We start from the raw sequence: 19,649 nt of genomic DNA, 5'->3' as shown, positions 1-19,649 counted from the left end.
ATGAGTAACATGATGTCGGCCTTTACTACTCTGTACATAGAACTTATCGTGGGGTTTAAAAAAAATAACAAAATAACATATTTTATATATTATTGTCCCTAATTCGATTGATTCTATCCATCAACTATTTGAAAATATTCTTGAATCATTTAAAGTCACTGTGGTATTGATAAGATGTATGTTTTTTATATCTATTTTCATTTTTGGAGAGCTTCTTTATATAACGACAAAAAGAAATCGTGGGAGGCGTTAAAAATTTCACCATATCGAAGCACACTGAGGTGATTACAGTGTTTTCCTTTATTTTTGTCGAAAAACAAAGATCCATCGCACAGCTGTCTTACTAAAATACAGTTAATTCGTGTTTGTTCGTCAACAGGCGGCGTTATTGCAAACAGAACAAACTTTTGACGAGGACGCGGAAATCTACCAATCTTCAACCTTCTTGCTTCGCTGATAAAAATCACACGTTGCGCCATCGTGAAATCACATCACAAACTGGATAAGTGGTTCGCGAGAACCTCGTGGTTTAATCAATTTTTGCCTTTATCATCTCAGTCATAAAGATTTATCGGGTTGGCTCCGTGAAACAAAACAACTGTAACAGGATAAGCGAATCACGGGTAAACAACGAGTGCGAGGTGCTAACTATGGCGCTGAGTCGTTTTCGACACGTACCAATTATCGCCCGGCCGATATCTACATTTACTCCTCAAACGAATAAACGGTAACTTCCGATCGAGAGTTATAATTAACTGCGATATAAGATTACAAGGTAAAGCGGTTGTCGTAACGCGCACTATTAAATTTATAGATATCGTTTTTTGAATTTAAAATACCTATCATCTATTCATAGCGTGAATTTAGACATTCATCATTTATCATTCATGGAACTTGACTGATTAACTGCTACTGTATGATGATGGTATTTTCGACAAGAAAAAATGAGTAATAAAAGTGTAATATAAACGAGCAAAAATTGGAATTTTAAGACCAACTTTATCATGTAATTTTACATAAGTTATGTTAAACCTGTAAGCAGCATTCCTATTGGCATTGTGGTCAGTAACTGTAGCTGATGCATTGCATGCTCACTTTGTTTAGGTACTTTAACGAAATACATTCTAGAAATACCTTAAAAATTCATAAAAGTTTTATTAAGTATTTTCGAATTTACTTGTTCAAAATATATATTTTTAATTTAACTATCATACCGCAACCTTGTCACTAACTGTTTCGTATCATAAAGTTCACGCTTACATCTGGCGATAATGCTTGTCAAAACATCAAAGTTGGTCCATATTTCTTTGGAATTTTACCCTCGGGGACAGCACTTGTTTAAGATGTTTGTGAGGGCAGTCATCAAGAAAATTGGCCGTTATGTGAACACTCTTTAAGATAATTTTGGGCATATGTAATAACGCTTAAAAATAAATTTTAGAAATGTGTCATATTTTAAGGTAACATTAACTAAGTAACAGTTTTTTTCTGAAAGATAAAAATGTGTTCTTTTTGGAAGTACAGGTATGAAATTAGCCCTTGTAATCATGTAACGGTGTAGTAAGCGGTTCAAACTTAGCCCTCAGGTGCATCCACGTGTTGACTATAAGTAGATCGTTAGTTACTTCGATATCATAAAAAGCAGGTATCTGCAGCGTAACGAAAGTGAAAGATTCTCTGAGCGCTGTTAATCCTTACTGTAATGACATGTCATGCAAAACATTTCAATTTTAAAGTGCATAATTAGATCTCGCTCAAACGGTCGATAAAACGCGCAAGGGAAAAATACTTTAAAGTTTTCCGCGAAAACTGTTCTACATTCTGAGTTAGAGAACTTTTGAATAGGCATTCGGGAGTATTCAAGAAAGCTTGGAAAATACCTTCTCACTCTAACTCGTTTTCTTTCTTTCTTTCGTATATACCTATGTAAAGCATTGGATTTTTTAAATACTATTTTTCTTAAGAAATATATCATTTCATATATCATGTATTATAAATATATCATCAGTGGTCAATGTATTTAATACCTTCTATCAAATCTTAAATAGAACTTCGCCTTAAAAATAATCCAATTACAGAAACAAATGTTATTCAACTTAAGTTAATCAGTAAATAGGAAGCAAGTATTTAAGATAATCTATTACAATAAATGCATGAATCAAATTACTAAGAGTATAAAACTGTAATCCACTTGTACTTATCTAAGCAATTCTAATAGTTAGGTCCATTACCCAGGCTATTCGAGACTCGAATGATCGAGTTAAGAATCTTAAAGGACCTTCCGATACATATCTAATTAAAGTTTTATGTGGAGAACGTAAAATTGAAATCTGTTTTATACTATCGCACATACTTCCATGGGATTCCGCCTAACTAACATGATGCTTCATTAAGTTTCAAATTGTGCCTTTGCCCTTTATATTTTGTGTGTGTATTTTTATATATTGATAAGTACCAAAAGGCAATATAGTCCCCCTGATCTTATATTGTCCCTTATGTTTCCTAGTCGACGAAACTCTTAACCCTGAGGATTTCTTTAAATACCTAAGTGTTAACAAATACTAGTACCTAAGGGAAAAGTAGGTGGTGCGAAATTCGTACTCGAAGCATATTTAAATAACTAAAACTACCACTTTCTTTTTTTTTAATTTCAGTTTAATATCCAATTTCACCAAATCTACGATAACTGAAATCAAGTCCTCACGAAAATATCTTACGATATCTTTGTTGTCATTATGTTATGATAACTTGTAAAGTACGTACTAAGAAAATATTTATGTTAAATACGAATCTTCTCCGGGCGTTTCACAAAATTTTCGTATTTATACAATCTCACGGGCAAGTAGCATTTATTTACTTAAGGCAAATACTTCATGCAAGTTTTAAGTACACCGCATTACTTCACACGACAGGTGCCGACACCGACTCGTACGGACTCAAGGGGCTCAATCACCAAATTATCGGCATTCCCAACTCGATACTTACCCTAATAGCAGGTTTCGAGTTTTACGCCGACGTTTAAAAAAATAGCAACGATATTTTTACAACGCCAAGTAGTGTAAATATCATGTGGCAGAACCGGTATTAATCATCTAGGTTTGTATACGGCCATAAAAAGCAGTCAAAGGCATTTGCCCCTATCATCTTTTTATCGAGGTATCGCTACAAAAAGCAATGTTATCTGCAATATTTTTTGATTAAAAGCCGTGTAGTCGTTTTGTCTTGTAGATGTTTAATATGTTGCGTTGCGACAGCGCGGACACGGGTTCACACCTTTTCACTAGTTCTCTATACATCATATTTATTCAAATTTTATCACCTTTAGCATTCATTAAGCGCATCCGCGAGATTAATGATAAAAAGATGATTAATTCGAACCGATTACAAGATTATGGAAATCGGTGGAAAATTCTCATGAGAATTCCTAATTCGTTGCGTTAGAAAAATGTGTTTAGTCGTAACGAAAGGGCCAATTTTATAAATTAGGCAGGCAGGTACGGAAAGTTCGTTCGTTTCGAAATTGGAAATGCAAAGACAATTTCGGACGAGCAACGAAGTTAGGCCCTTCAAAATACTTATGCAAACGACGAGCATCATCGCGGGCCGTGCAATCTAACTCATTAATGAACCGATCCTGGTCCGAGAGGAATGACTTCCGAATGTAAATAATTGGCTCAACAGGTGAGGCATAAATCTCTAACAAACGAGACCGTGATTAAGAAGGCCGTATATCAAGCGATATCGGCTCACCACACGCGATGCTCGCACCTATTCGCGGACAGATGTGAAGCAATATCAATATGGGAAGTAATCTACTTACACGTCGTAAAATTTTGCAATCTAGCCTTAACGAGCGACATGCTCCTAGTTACGCAAGATGAAATATTATAACTATGCATTGACGTTTTGATTATTTTGATATAATAGAAGTAATAAACAAGCGTGCAATCCAACCGATATTAAAATTCTAAATATGTATTGTGATTCTAAATTATTGTTCCTAACTCCCTAAATAACAACGTGATATTTCTACATATAAATAAATACTTTGGTTATTTTTCCCTTGGTCATTTCAAATACTATTTAATGACACTCTCAAAATTACTTCGTAGAAATTTTTTGATTGACAGTTTCAGGGACTGCATGCTTCAAACTTCTTGGAACTCCACACACCTATACTATGACCCATCCAAAACAAATTCGTGAAAAAGTTTACACTTAGATCTTTACTAAAATGTTATAATCATATTTTGTCCAAACTTATTAAAAAAACCAAAATATATTTGTGTGTGTACATCGTGTTAGTGCATGTTAACACTAATAGTTCTGGTATTTTGATGCGGCTGATTCATAACTGCATGTTACATTAATATGGATGGCTTGAGAACGAACGAGTACAACCCGATGATATTATGATTACAAAGTAAATTTATTTCCCTCGTAGCTATTACAGATGTTCTATATATCATTTATGTGATACCAGCTCGTGAGAATGGTAAATTATGAGTATATAAATAAAATAAACGACACGCTAAATAAAATATGTGTATGTGTGTGATTTTTTGTTTGCTGTAGGAATGCTTATTTTTAAAAACATACTGAACGAACACAGACACGAGTATTTAATTTATAACACAAAAAAATGCTTTCACTAAGAATCCAACCAGACACACGGTCCAGAGGCACTATACTTGGGATTGTCAGTCATACAATATTCGATTCAAATATTAATATTGAGGTTCGCTTAAAAATTGAATTCATACTTAATGGTCAATGATCTACTGATGCGTGAAGTTAGTAAAAAATTGGTCTAGCTTAGAAACGACTATTCAATTAATTCGAGGATCGTATATAGGCGTTTTAAATTCAGATCCAATATCATCACACAAAACGAAATAAAATTGGTGAGACCTATAATAGTGCTGCATATTTGCCAATGATTAAATTTTTTGCCGCCAGTTCGCCTCCAACAATCTTGTTTGAGACGAATTGGCGTGCCCCTACCAGCCTCATTATTCATAGGAAAACCTCTCAAATATACCAACATCATTTCCATTCTCGAAGGCTCTGAGGTCTCGGCGTTTCTTCACTGACACGCCAATTAAGTACCAATTGGTTGCCAGTTATAAATAAATTTATTTCACGCCTTCGCTTTTATCTTGTATCGTCTGAATTGTTCTTCCCTTAACAATCGCGACTCCGAGTGTTTACATTAAACTGTCGGAGGAATTACGAACGGAAAGTATTCGAATGCATAAAATAAGACTTTTAATACTCTTTAGTATCGCGTAAAACCTCACTTGAGGCCAATAAATTCAATAGAAAATAGTTTCGAGAGCGACTCCCCGACAGCGTGAGCGCTGACTGAGATTTTTATTTATTCTTTGCGTGTAATGTACTTTCGTTTAGAAACTGATAAGCAATTACGAACCCGCAATCATTTTAAGGGGATACCAATGTATGCACAGCCTTAAATTTATTAGTATTCGAATTGGAAATTGTATTTTCTGAGGAGGATATAATAAATAACCGAAAGGTCGCGTTAACGAGCCAACCCGACGCGCGATGCACGGAACAATAAAGTAACTAAGACTTTTACTCAAGACGAAAGAATGTATAAAACACGTAACAGAATAAAATCCAATTCGAATCCACGTAGAACGTCTTAGACGTCTTGAAAAATATAAAACGATTTTTTAGAGGTAGATTTTTTAATAAGAGCCGTCGTTAACACGTTTCAGACGGCGGACGCTCAATCAAAAGCGAAATAAAGCGAGATGGGATGAATTTTGAAATACCTGTGCGCGCATTGATCCTCTTACAGACCTCGCCGCATATTTAAGCCCACGGATATCTTCGTAGATCTCGCAAAAACCCGACTCGATGCACCGAGAGCATGCCTCGGCCGGGTAATGATTGGCCCCATATCGAACCGAGGAATCCCTTGTAAAATTACCGCCTCATAATAGGTAGGTAACTACGTTTTTTCGGCAAATTTCTTATTCGTTTCTTATCATCTCATTTTAATCTTTCGTTTATTATGACTCGCTTGCACCGTCCTCCGCCTTGCAGGTCTGATTTAGTTACTGATGTTTCACGTCGTAAGAAGCTTTCTACATTTAATATTTTTATTGAGATAATGCATTGCAGTGAATATTTTTCTTGTTTTAGTAAAATCAGATAGCCAACGAAATCAAATGAAATTCTAATAAGAAATATATCGAAAATTTAAGTTAAATATATAAAATATAAGGTAAGTTCATACATTTGGTTTTTATAGAATTTTTGTAACAATTACCATATTGTATAATTCAAGTATTGTAACAAAATACTTTTTGATACTAAGAACTTTGAAATAGAATAATTGTTAAACGAAAAGCAACAAAACATGAAATAAACTTACAATTTAAATCATACAAATATCTTAAGTGACTAATAAAGCACACCAATCAGGCGTTCATGGGTGATCACGATTTGCGATTCATAGATTGGCTAGTTTATTTTACACGTCAGTAATAAAGCAGTATAGCAATCTGACCGTTAATAAGGCGCGCGATGAAAACCTGATTTAACTGCGCCACTTGTAATTGAGAACCAGTGAATATTTATTCGATTCGTTCACTTATCTCAACTGTTTATGCACCGGCCTCTTCGAGCGGCCTACACAATTCTCGACAAGCACGCGGAAAGACTTGCACAGGAAACATACGAGAGGGTTTCTGTTCGGGCCTATTTATTTTGTTCGGTACTCGAACCCATAGTGGAACAGTTTCGTTACACCCCACGTTAGAATTGCCTGTGACATAGGCTTTATGTCATGGGTGCCATAAACAATAATTGACCAAGTGCAAGTCGAACTCGCGAACGGAGGTTACAGTACCTTTATTTTTTTTAGTATTTGCTTCTATACAAATATATGCCTTGTATATGCCTTGCCTGTATTTTAAGTGTATGTAAAGATAGGCCCTCTGATACTAAAAGACATACAGACAGCATTTAGTCATAGGATCCCGTTTTATCCCCATTGGCTTCGTAACTCTAAAAACGAATTCACAAATATCGAAACCCAGAACATTGTTTTTTTAATTTTCCGTTTGACGTCTGCCAGTCTGATTATCAAAGACGAAAACTCAACCTGACAGATTTTAATGTATGATTCGCTACGCGGCCCCTTATTAGCGTATTTCTACCCATTTATATTATATACTATTTCAATAGCAGTACCTACCATTGATTTTATTTTTTGGTGAAATATAGTCCAAATATCTCACTGCAAAAATGCCTCAATTTTGTACAAAATAAATTTTCAACGTTGCCATATGCCGTCATGTGCGACACGGCGTTTAACAAAAATACGAGTACGTAGAGTACTACAGCGATAGCATAAAAATCGTGCGATATTTTTTTATCAATTGAGGCACTACGAAATATGATGTAAAACTGGTGTTTTTTTTTATAAAATAAGCATGATGGTAAGTAGCCACTGTCGCACATGGACAACTGTAATCAACTGGAGATTAAATCCGAAGACCTCGTTTAAATAACACAAGACATCCTTCAAATCACCACAGCAGCGCTTGACCTGTTGTTATAGCACAGGAATAGTCATGAAAATGTCCTTACTTTTTAAAATGTTCGAATAAAATCAATTGCAAACGAGTATCTTCGGTGGATGGACCAATACAGCTAAAGCGTTCGAAGTATTTCGCCTTAAGTACCAATTCCGAGGCGATCAGAATAATATTATGCAGTAACGCACAGTAAGAATAGCGGGAATCGTTTTAATATAATCAGGCTAAGTTCGAGATAGCAAGTGGAGTCAAGTAATGCGGACGTTTCTGCGAACTACCGTCTTAACGGTTAACGCCGCAATCATTGCTCCGCGCTCTCCTTACTCCATAGCTATGTAGGGATGGAAAACTGTAACACGATTCGGTTAGTTATATTAGTTGTGGTTTTGTAGAATAATATTAACATGCCGCCTTTTTAACATTGCCGGATGCAATAAAGCCCCCCTCTATTGGGCACGAATCTCGCCGTACAATTAGGGGTGGCCTTGGGGGTATTTGTTGCCGAAAGAGAAACCTTTAAAAGGTACTCGATGCCGGTGTCGTCCATACCAGGTTGGCTAGCTACATGGAGGACGACAGATGTTTAGTAATTGAGATAAATTTAGGGCATAGTTCGCCGCACTAGCCAAGTGCGAATTGGTAGACTAGACCATATAATATAAATATATATACATAGGATTAAAATCTTATTGGAAGCCTGTCAAAATGCTACCACAAGTTTTAACGCATCGGTTAAAATAAGAATTACCTTGTAAAGTTGTAAAAAAAAATACCAACATACCGCAAAAAATATCTGTAAGCATTTAACCATTTAATTAAGCGTCATTGAAAGTTTAAAAACATAACGCCATTTGTAGAGGATTTTTAGTATCTAAGTGTTTTTTTACGTTCCAATTAGAATTTACCGAAACAACGAGAGCGTAGCAAAATACTCTCAATGATCGTTTTGCAAATACTCTAAACATTTAAAACTACAATAGCACCCGAACTATTTGCAACGGATTTAAAGTTGCGAAAAACTGATCCGGCACAAAGTTGCGAAAAACTGAGCGGAGTGCAACACTAGCGGAGTGCAATTTTGTGCGAAATGTAGCCGTGTCCCGCGGCGATACTTGTACTTCGCATTCGTGTATGAAACTGCATTTGGTGCAGTTATAGCCGTTCATATTGATGGTGTAAGTTTATGTATACTGACTAACGGTGATCAAAATTAAAAATTATGTCATAGCGACTTGACCCGACTGGGCTGACTGAATTAGATTCGATCTTCGGCTAAGTAAGTGTCTAAATGATGAATTTCCTGGTACGGATCTCGGTATTTTTTGTACGTTTGGTAAGATCTACAAAAGAAAGAAAACCTATATATATCCTTTTCAAAATTCAATAAAACCCCGTAGGTTTTAAAAATCACCCAAATTGCGACAAGCTTCGGGAATACATCTTACGCCGTGTAGGCTTTTACACCTTTGTTTTTTAATAAAAAAAACGCGTTTAACACACGTAAATGGCCAACATGGTTTAAATTATATTACCGAAAATCATATTTAACCAAATACATATTACAATGAACGCGAATATCGTTGCGATACATTTGAAGAAGTTCGTACCGTTAGCCGCTACAACCCATTGTGGTTTATAGCACATCAAGTGCATGAAATGCAAAATATGATAACTGGATAATGATAGAGTAGTTCCAGCTAGTGGGCGTTAGAAATAGGGACTTAGGCCAGCGACCTCTTTCATAAACAATCTCAAATCGTAATGAAACTCGGATAAATTTGCAACGGGCCGTACGAAATCGTTATAAAAAACCCGATTAATCGTTTCGCATTCGCCAACAAACGTTTCCGTATCGAATCGCGGTATTTCGAAATGTAGCCAATCAAGATAGATACTAGCTATAATAAATTCAACTTAGAAATAGAACTGCGACTCGTTATAAGGAGATATGATTGTATGGCGGTTTCATTCCGATAGATTAAAGTTTGATTGAGAATGTACTATTATATAACTATAAATAAAACCTATGACTATTATCATACTTGTGTAAAGATAGTAACAGCCCACGAATAACAATATTTTCTTTTTCTGGGTGTCCAGGTCCAGTTCCAAAGTTTATTTCGTTTTGTAAATTTTTAACGTAACATTCGTATTGGAATTTAAAATCCAAAAACTACTCCATGATGATCTAATAGGCGTGTGACACTTACCGACGGACACTGAGTCACTCTAGTGGACCATTAGTCAAAAATCCTTCAAAAAATCCTAACTTATATGACTTAAAGATTATTATATTTCCGCTTTACATCTCCGTGTTTATACAAACTTACTGTTGACTGAGTGTAATCTGTGGCATCTTTGTACAGTGCTCAGTAAACTAACACTAAGGGTTCGTACACAAAACTGCGATGCGACGTCGCATCGCAAAAATCTGCGAGCTCCCTCGACGCATCGCAAGAACTTGCGAATTGATTCGCATCGCACAGTGGTTGTTGTTGTTGGTCACCCGGAGAGACGCTACGCCGCACGATATCGCATCGCAGCAATTCGCATCGCAATTTTCTGCGTTGCGAATTCGCATCGCGTCGCATCGCAGGTTTGTGTTCGAGCCCTTACGTATAAATCTCGCGAACAACATAAAACTACAATGTCAGGTGCGCTCGAAGCTCGCCAATATTTCCCTCAGCGGAAATCGAACCCGGAACCATTAGCGAAGAAAAGCAATTGTGTTACAATTACCAACAGAAGTAATCGATCCCCTAATTGGTAGTTGGAGATTGAAAACCATTCCACTTCACTCCAATTAGCGTAGAATCGAGCTTTCAATTATTCTAATAAGCCTCTTGCCTATTATTTTCTACGAGAGAACTGAGAAGAACAAAGAACTGTTCATTTTTGCAGGACTCAATTGAAAGTCTTAAAATGTAATTAGGGTTTTCTTGAAATGTGTAGTTAAAGTTTAAAATATTATTTTTTGCTTGCTTTCTCACGATTTAATAAAGCAAAGGTATATTAATTGGTAGTGCATACGTTACCAAGTGTCCAGTGCTGTAATGCAGTTTTGTAGTTGGATACTTTAGATATGATTTTGATCCTTATTGTTGTTAATTGCAAATGTCTATGGGCTATATATGGGCTGTATATAGGTATTCTATATACTCGTAAGACCAGACAGCGCTTAAAATTAAATGGATTCTATCCTCATTTGCTACTTACCCGACTGTGGAGGGTTATATTTTCCGAAGTCATCATCATCATCGTCATCAACCCATTATTGTCCCACTGCTGGGCACGGGTCTCCTCTCAGAATCAGAAGGATTAGGCGTCCACCGCGTTGGTCAAGTGCCTATTGGTAGACTTCAGATACCGTTGAGATTTTTTTTTCTAAAAATCTCTCAGGTATGCAGGTTTCCTTACGATGTTTTCCTTCACCGTTTTTAGCAAGTGATAATTAACTTCTAATACGCACATAATTTCGAAAAAATCAGAGGTGCGTGCCTGGGATTTGAACCTCGGACCCCTCGATCGAGAGGCTGAGTTTCTTAACCACTAGGCTATCACCACGGATTTTTCGAAGTATGTAATCATAACTTATTCGTTGGCACGACGTGCAGTCCAAACGGCTTGACAGATTTTAACATGTAAAGTGTCGTTGCATTCATCTAAAATGTGAGTGATATGGGTATATAAGCACTCAGGATTTTTTTATAATAATCCTCTGGTTCGTAAAAAATACGTGCCACTACATATTTTCGTCTGGTCCTTGATATTACACTGTTTCACGTTTTTGATTCTAAAGTGACGTGTTACTAACTTATTTAATATGTGTGAAAAGTTAAACCACTCGAAGTCACCTAGTTACGAATGCCCGAAGTACCGCGACAGTCAAGAGCTCAGCTGTTACTTCAAATCCATCGATAAAGGCGGCAATAGAGTCAACAGAGTGTACAACAGAGGTTCCCAAACTGAACACGGGACACCACGGATTTCCCTAAGAAAATTTGCCCCGATATTAAAAGTTATCCATAGAAAAAAAAGTAGAACATCCTCATAACATTCATTGTTTTATTTTTAATTCTACTAATAATTAATCTTGTTATACTTCTATATTTTTTGAGGTTTGCTTAAATAATAAACCCATTTTGATGTATTCTAGAAGGACGTCCCAAATTCAAACCTGTCAAGAGTCATAGTAATGGAGTCGGTTAATAAAGATTGGGAAACCTAGGTGTATGGTATGAATCGTGGGAAACTCTCATGTAATGTTGTGTGTCCATCCCATGCCCGTGACCCTTCAACGGTACGGCGACCGAGCGATTGCGCAAACTGTTTGATTGGCTTGTGGGCTCTAAGAAGCTACAAGACTCGTACTATACTCTTTGACAGGGCACGTCATGTCCCATTGAAGATATTATTGTAATAATGAAAATGAAAAAGCTATCAATGTTGATTTGCTCGTTAGCTGCAAAAAAGTTAGCGTTAAAAGAAAAAATAAGATAAAAAAAAAATAAAAAAAATAAAAAGTAACACAAAATTTAAATAAATAAAAAATATTTACATAATAAACATTTTAAAAATAAAAAAATATAAAAAAAGAAATTTGCGCCCAACGTGGGGCTCGAACCCACGACCCTGAGATTAAGAGTCTCATGCTCTACCGACTGAGCTAGCCGGGCTTATCGACTATGAGCGAAATATTCAAACCGATGTAACTCGTAATGACGTCATTATATACTGCCAAGAAGATGATGATTTTCAGTTAAAAATAGAAGCTCCGTGTTATTTGATAAAAATGATTATTTTTACGTTTTCAATGTTTAGTTATAGTTGGGTGCTTATTATAGGATATTTGGACCATAAGGATTTGGACCATAGATATTAAAAACTTTATTTACAAGAATTTAAGTAGTAAATTTTCACTTATCAGTATATTTTTATGTAATTATATTCCATATTATTATATAATGAAACTGAAGTTCTATGTTGAAGAACTATATTCGTGTTTAGGAAAATTTATTTACCACCTAAGAATAGTACGATTTGTTGTGTACACGATATATGTATAAATACGTGTAATTAAATATACTCGAAGATATTAAATGTAGGTGAGTACCTACTTTTTGTAGTAAACTAATAGAGTTATTAGTTTAACTAAGTTTGTACTTTAGTCAATTTACGGAGTAGGGCCGTAGGACGAATTTAACACGAACAGAATAATGTTATGTCAGATACAATACAATACATTGACTTTTATCGAAAATATTGAGGAAAAACACAGACAAATTGATGCACAATCAACAAACATTTACTTCACATATTTTCGTACACAGATCACGTATTTCGCCCCAGTGAATGATAACATAACATTACTATAAACAAGTCAAAACTGATATACTGTATAAGTCACTTTGAAGCGCAGTAAAAACATGTGCAATGTTTTTGGCATCACTTTGTACGCAGACTCAAACCAAAAAAGATAGACTTAACCACTCGAACTACGAGTAATTATTGTAAAATAACAAACATTGCTGATTCGCATAGTATACACGAATTATCTGCACATACAATGCAAATCATGTGGATTAAATGTAGTAGAAAGAAAAAGCTTAGATAAGTAGTTACGTTAAACTCTTAAAAAAATACGCCAAATATCCTTAAGTGAGTTAACAAGTTTTAGGTAGATTCTAATCCTCTATCTTGTTTTCCTCGTTTACAACATTTGATGTTAATGCATCTTATTAGAATGCTTCTAATCCAATTCGAGCACCGATACAAGGAATCATTGTGATAACAACGGTAATATTTATAACCACAAAATAGTATCAACTTACAACCAACCATATGTTAGTCGTATAGGCATGAAAATATACTTTATCTCTGACAAAGTTGAATATTTCTAGTCCGTCGTCCCTCAAATATTACCGAAAACATATCCTTCAAGGGTCCACAGAGATCTCTTACGCAAGTAATGTCTTTCCACGACAGTTTCGGAAGACGTGACGCGGTTGATAAGAACTAGGGAGGCGTTGTTTCCTAGGACTTTATGAGGAAACCATCACGTGCTATCGAAGAATCTTTCGTATATCGTAACTTGTAGAAAATCAGAATCAGAACTAGGGATGCAACAACTAATAGATAACTGTTGAAGTCTCGGCAAATATCTGAACGCATTTGTAATAATTTAATTATTCTATCCTTATATCTTCTTCAATCAACATACAAACCATTTTTGTGTTAGGAAGCGCAAGTATGAAACGTACCTAGTTTGTTAAATCTTATACACGACCATTACCTGCAAAAAAAAAAGTTTTAAGTACAGTATTTTACTTAGATCATTGCAACGCCACAAAAAAAACATAAATTGCACAAAACAAATAAAAATAAACAAGAGAAAATATACGCAAGGTTAGTCAGCAATTGCACGCTATTCCGAGTATCCGATCCAGATATTCGATCTCTTACTGGGGGCATTCCGGAGATAAACTATCATCGAGGTATTCATCAAGTTGTACGCTAAGTTTAACAACATTTAAACGGGCGTCTCGTATTCGAACAATGGGTATCGGGCGATAGCATCGTCGATAAGTTGCGGACGTCGGGTGACGCACGCGGCGTGCCCCGCGCCGCCGCCGGGCCTGCAGGCTCCCGGTGAATATTCACTTGAGATTACAAAAAAGCGGCTAAATGCGTTTTGGACGCCCACAATGAAGGGTTCTTCAGTCGTGATATATATTTACTTTAATGGCAACGCATTTTAATAAGCCATAATTATTTTTGTTGCCCTCATGTCCTATGCTCACAATGGGTCTCCACACTCCTATGAGCACTACTTAGAAAATTATACCAACACCAATTATTATCGTAATTTCAGCACTTTTGTGCAGTTCTATGGAACGTCTCGTCTATAAGAATAGTTTCGAATAAATTAGACTCGAAATAATATCTATAACTGAGAGGCCTAGATATAAACAGACAGGTGCACTCAAAGAAATTATGAAAGTTCTTTTTTAATCTTATTTTCAATTTTCATTTCATTTGTTGCTTTTATACTACAAATTGTAATGAAAACGACAAAATTGTGGTATGATGTTGCAGTGAAACGAGGAAATTGTTTTTGAAACCCAGCCGCTAGATGGCGTTACTAATATGAAAATATAACAAAAGTAATTCAATGTTATTATGATTTTAATCCACAAATCTGTATCTAATGCATCGCTCCTGTGTCACTCAACTTATCCCAAATATAATTAACATATTTTTTCTGCTGATTTCTAGAATGTCACTACAATGTTCATCTGAAACCCGGGATAAATTAGGTATTATTTTTATACAGTTATTACTTTCGACAATTATAATTATATAACATATTACATTATATGACTTGAACTAAAATTGTATTTAACACTTGAAGTAAGTTAATTGCGCTGTGTAATTCGTTTGCATTTTAAACTTTATAATAAAAAGAATATAAGATTTATTTCATAAGCCTCCCTAGTGAGATTCCATTTAATGTTACAAATTACTAAGCAAAACAAACACAAAATAATATGTAAAGGGCAAATAACATTGCTGACAACTCGCCTCTTCCACATCTTTTTGCATCTCCCGAGGAATGCGACCGCGATACGAGAACATGACATCTTATGAAAGAGATATCATACCAACAAGAACACTTTTGGTCGGTAAAAAGGTTTCGGTAATTGAAAATATGGACGGTCCCATGTCGAAAACTCACCTCACCTTATCTCACCGTAATAAAATGGTGTATTCTGCTCGACAAACCAATATTTATGGGGACTCCTTTCAGACAAAAACACATATGAACGTCCACACAGCAAGTTGCAAGGCATTTCTTTTAACTCTTGACATAATGCCGTCGCCTTAATACGTTTAGTGTATAAAACGAAATGAAAATACTCCATGTAGCTGAGGTAAACAGACTTTATACGTCTGTAAGAATACCATTTTACTGCTAAACACGGCAAGTAAGTCTATTTATAAGACTTAAAACACCAAGTTACCTATTTTATAATACTCAGATTTTAAAAGATAGTATTAAGTCCTCAAGCAAATACGTTGATGACGACGTCTACAAGGAATTAAGTCCTTATTTCGAATTAATTTACATCAACTCGCAGTATTCACATGATAAAAATAAGGTTTACGAGATTTTGCTCTGTCTCGCTGCATAAAATATCCTTGTACTCGTTTTATCATTTTATTCATTATGTTTTTATTCCAGGGTCGTGATCATCCCATAACAGATTTATCTACTAAGTTCTTCCAGATGGAACTATTGTGAGTTGTAAGTTTGTCCAAAGTAGCCTTACACATTTTTAAACGAAAATTTCGCAATTAATATAGGTTATTTTTCTCTTATGTTTTCCTGCCATTTAGCAAACTATTACTAAATGATTAATTGACATAAATGTGTTCTAAATAAAACGACGAGTTTAGAATAGTTAATTAAGTATAATAAGTCTATATGATATTCATGTTCAGACGCTGATTGACATTCAAACCGGCATCAATAAGTTTTTAAAGGTATGTGCTTGCTTTAACGATCAAGGAAACTACACGGTAGCGGTTAGAAACAATGGTGTATTAAGTGTACCAATCCACGTTACAACACATGGAGCCCATTAGCCCAGCTAGCTATCAATTATTACGTAAGTAGTTCTTACTCATACGTGTGTCATCGGCCAGTCAGAAAATTTTATTCGGCGTCTTATATGTATAATGATTCTATTATTTACCTATTTTACATTAAGTCCGCCTTTTATACCACATTTTTAATAGGGTTAATAAATAATAAATAAATAATATTTTATTATACCTTTTGATACTTTTCGTTTACAATTAAAATGGCATTCATATCTTCTCAGTACTTTCAGAGTTATAATAACTAAAGATTTAGCGCGATAAGCCTATACTAATTTTATGAATTTACATTTAAAGCCCTTGTCCCATAAAACTTACAAAAGATATTTCATTTTACAAAATTGCAGCCTGACTGTACGTACATTTAACATAGATAAGCTACCATTCCAGATGAATGTTATGGATTGTCGCACAATAAAACTTGGCATCGCGAGCAATCTATGCAACTTTTACAAAAAATGCCTTATTTTGCTTTGGCCGGCCCAGATTTTTTATCATCGCCCGTGATTCTGCGAAGCGTGTATTGCGAAAGTGCGCTCGGTAGCGCTTTAAGTACCCAGTGGCAGCGTTATATACGGCCCGTGGATGATGATATCATTCGCGCTCGCGTATCATCAGATCCGATCGTCTCGATATGCGCCGTCGTCGAGATGCCTCGCTCTCCGGACACGAGATCTTAATGTACGCACCGTATAAAAATGCGCCGGACACTGTCATGTGTCAATTTCTTAGATAAGAAATTATGATAACTAGCAGCCACTTAAGATAAACATTATATTAATCCTTTAGCTGAACGGTATGCAAATGTATAGGTAGGTATGTAGCGACTCTAGAAGCGACTGTTCAGAATTTTATCGAAGGGAAACGATTCGGAAAAGTTGTCTGCCTTATTAATTCACTTCTCGGGTCGGTAATATCTTTCGCATCAATCTTAGGTTCCTAGCGGCAAATCGCCTGGGGTTGGTACTAATTAGTTAGATTTCAACTCTTTGAATGAATTTTTAGCTATGTAATTCCTAGCTGTAATTTATCCACGAGTTATTGTTACGGACAATCACACAATGGTTAATTATCAAGTTTATGCATTCTCGAGGAGTATGATAATTCGCTTACCACGCGACAAGAGTTAACAACTTTATGGATTAGCTTATCTCATAACTACAGAGAGGCGTTAATAATAGTTGCTTGGCACGAATGCGGCGAGCAAAAAATAAGTAGATATATAAAGAGACACGCAAGATCGGGCGACGCAATAAGTAATGGCTCTGCGCCCGCTCCGCCATCGATTGCGAGCGTTATCTCAATAAAGAGCAACAGACTGCGTTCATTAACACTCTGACACGGCGCAATCATAAATTGTGGAACCCCGCCGCGGCCCGCACGCCTACCCTCCTGCTCCTGCACCCCTGGTACCTGGCCCTTGGCCCGCATTCTACTTTTTGCCATTTCCATTGTTTTTGGTAGATGCTCCATAAACCGTAACGGCCCCGATCTCTGATACGAGCGCAGGTGTCGCCCTTCACGCGTTCCGGCTTAATTACACACGTTTTTAACAATATATGAGTGTAATACGTATACTGACTCCAATTCGCGCGGACGATAAGCGCGCAGCTGCGCTGAATTAGCTGAAACCGTGTTGATTTGTTATCTAATACGAACTTTTTATATTCGAGACCACCATCGTTTCCGCTTTAATGGAATCCTGACAGCGACCGCAGATAAAGTCAAATTTGACGCGATACAATACATGGAAACTTAATTTAATACTCACGATAAATAACATTCATTCGTCAATACGATGGCGTCGCATTCATCACTAACAGGTACCGAACATAAAAATAAATGTGTGTAAGCCGGAGCGACGAAATCAACAGCAGTAACTGTCCGGAGCTATCGCCAAGTACATAAAATATATCGTATCCAAAACTTACAAACATGGGAAGTCATTAAACCAACCGGCATGGCACTTAGGGAACTCCTATAGCCGTCTGGCCAAGCATAAAGATCAATATCAGCGTGGCTCGCTGCCAAATCTTTTTAATATCGTCCCAGACGCAACTGAAGAGTGGTCCGGGAGCGATAACAACAAAACTATTACGTGAGCAGTTCGCTCGCGAATTGGTCAGAGGGCCCGCGCTATCTATCGGCCGCTAGTTAAATCTTATTGTGAGGCACAATGGAAAATAATGGTCGGGACGGACTTCCCTTTGAGCACTTTTGAGTTGGCTGATAAATTCTTCGTCCTAGTCAGGTTGAAGAGACCTCGCGGTGGCGAGCAACTTTTAATGATTGCATTTTCAAAGAATACCCGCGATAGTTGAGTAAATGAAGAAGTCTTAATTCCTTGACTTGATATAACAGTTTATATAAATAGCGTCAGGGAACTTTTCTTATAAGATAGAAACAAAATTTCTTAGATACTACAATTACGTACTTAGTTGTTGTTACAGTTGAAGTTCTATAAGGCTATAAAATATAAATCTTGCGATGAAACGATGAATACTGTTAAATAATTTATTGTTTACCGTTTGAACCGTTGTAAAATATTGGCGTAAGCATAATGTATATTTATTTATGATATTGATAGGATAATATATAAAACTTCGAATCTATTCGTCAAGAAACATTAGTGAGAAAAAATCAAAGCGCCCAGCAGACTGTTCAAACAATAAAGCGCCAACAACATTTTACGTGTCAAACGGCGCACCTTACACTTATTAGCACTCTAAAAAAGCATAATCCGTGAAGTGGTTGCGGTTGTAAAAGGCAAATTTCATCGTAGTCTATTAAAAACAACATCGGCTCGCTAAATTAAGTGCCGCAATAAAAAGGCGAGTGAATGAAGGCGTTAAGTTTCACACCGTGTCGCTCCCGCTCCGAACGCGACGAAACCAACACCCTATTATCATAAAGCAAACAATGATGTACAAAAAATCAACAAACATAAGCTTTAATGATTTGGTAGTTCTCGGGATGAATGCAAAGCAAGAGGGAGGAAACGGCCGTAAAATAGGTTTTATTGAGGGCTATTCAGCGATATACCAGGAATATTTTCGGTTGCACTTAGCGCATAGCAATTAAGTTTTTTATACACGTGATCTTACTATTCAAAAACCGAATACCATCTTAGAAATCCAGGCAATGAATAAGTTTACTTTATTTTTTATTATTTCGTGACTTACATTTTAAAACAAATAGTTAATTATCATAATTGGAAAATAATATGAGCCCTAGTAATATCAAATAAAAAATATTCTCAGTTAAAAAACCAAATATCGCAAAACAAACATCGTATTATTCAACACCGAGTAGGTAAATATTTGTGTGGTCTCAAACTACTGTTGTTTCCGCTAAAACAATATCTTTCGACGAAATAAAATCAAACATGTGTTCGCTCATTAGCGGTACGTGACTTTG

The 19,649-nt window shown here is 36.1% G+C and overlaps 1 protein-coding gene and 1 non-coding gene across 2 annotated transcripts in view; both read right to left on the bottom strand.

Moving 5' to 3' along the window:
* Positions 1-19,649, bottom strand: part of Su(var)3-3 (lysine-specific histone demethylase Su(var)3-3) — a 298,884-nt gene that overhangs the window by 97,800 nt on the left and 181,435 nt on the right. The window lies entirely within an intron of this gene.
* Positions 12,175-12,247, bottom strand: TRNAK-CUU (transfer RNA lysine (anticodon CUU)). The gene has a single exon. It is a non-coding gene; the product is annotated as a tRNA-Lys (tRNA).

Source organism: Epargyreus clarus, unplaced genomic scaffold (assembly GCF_041222505.1).
Source record: "Epargyreus clarus isolate Ecla_fem2 unplaced genomic scaffold, WU_Ecla_fem_2.2 ptg000009l, whole genome shotgun sequence".
NCBI classification, from domain to species: domain Eukaryota; kingdom Metazoa; phylum Arthropoda; class Insecta; order Lepidoptera; family Hesperiidae; genus Epargyreus; species Epargyreus clarus.
This window is presented reverse-complemented; position numbering and strand designations above follow the sequence as displayed.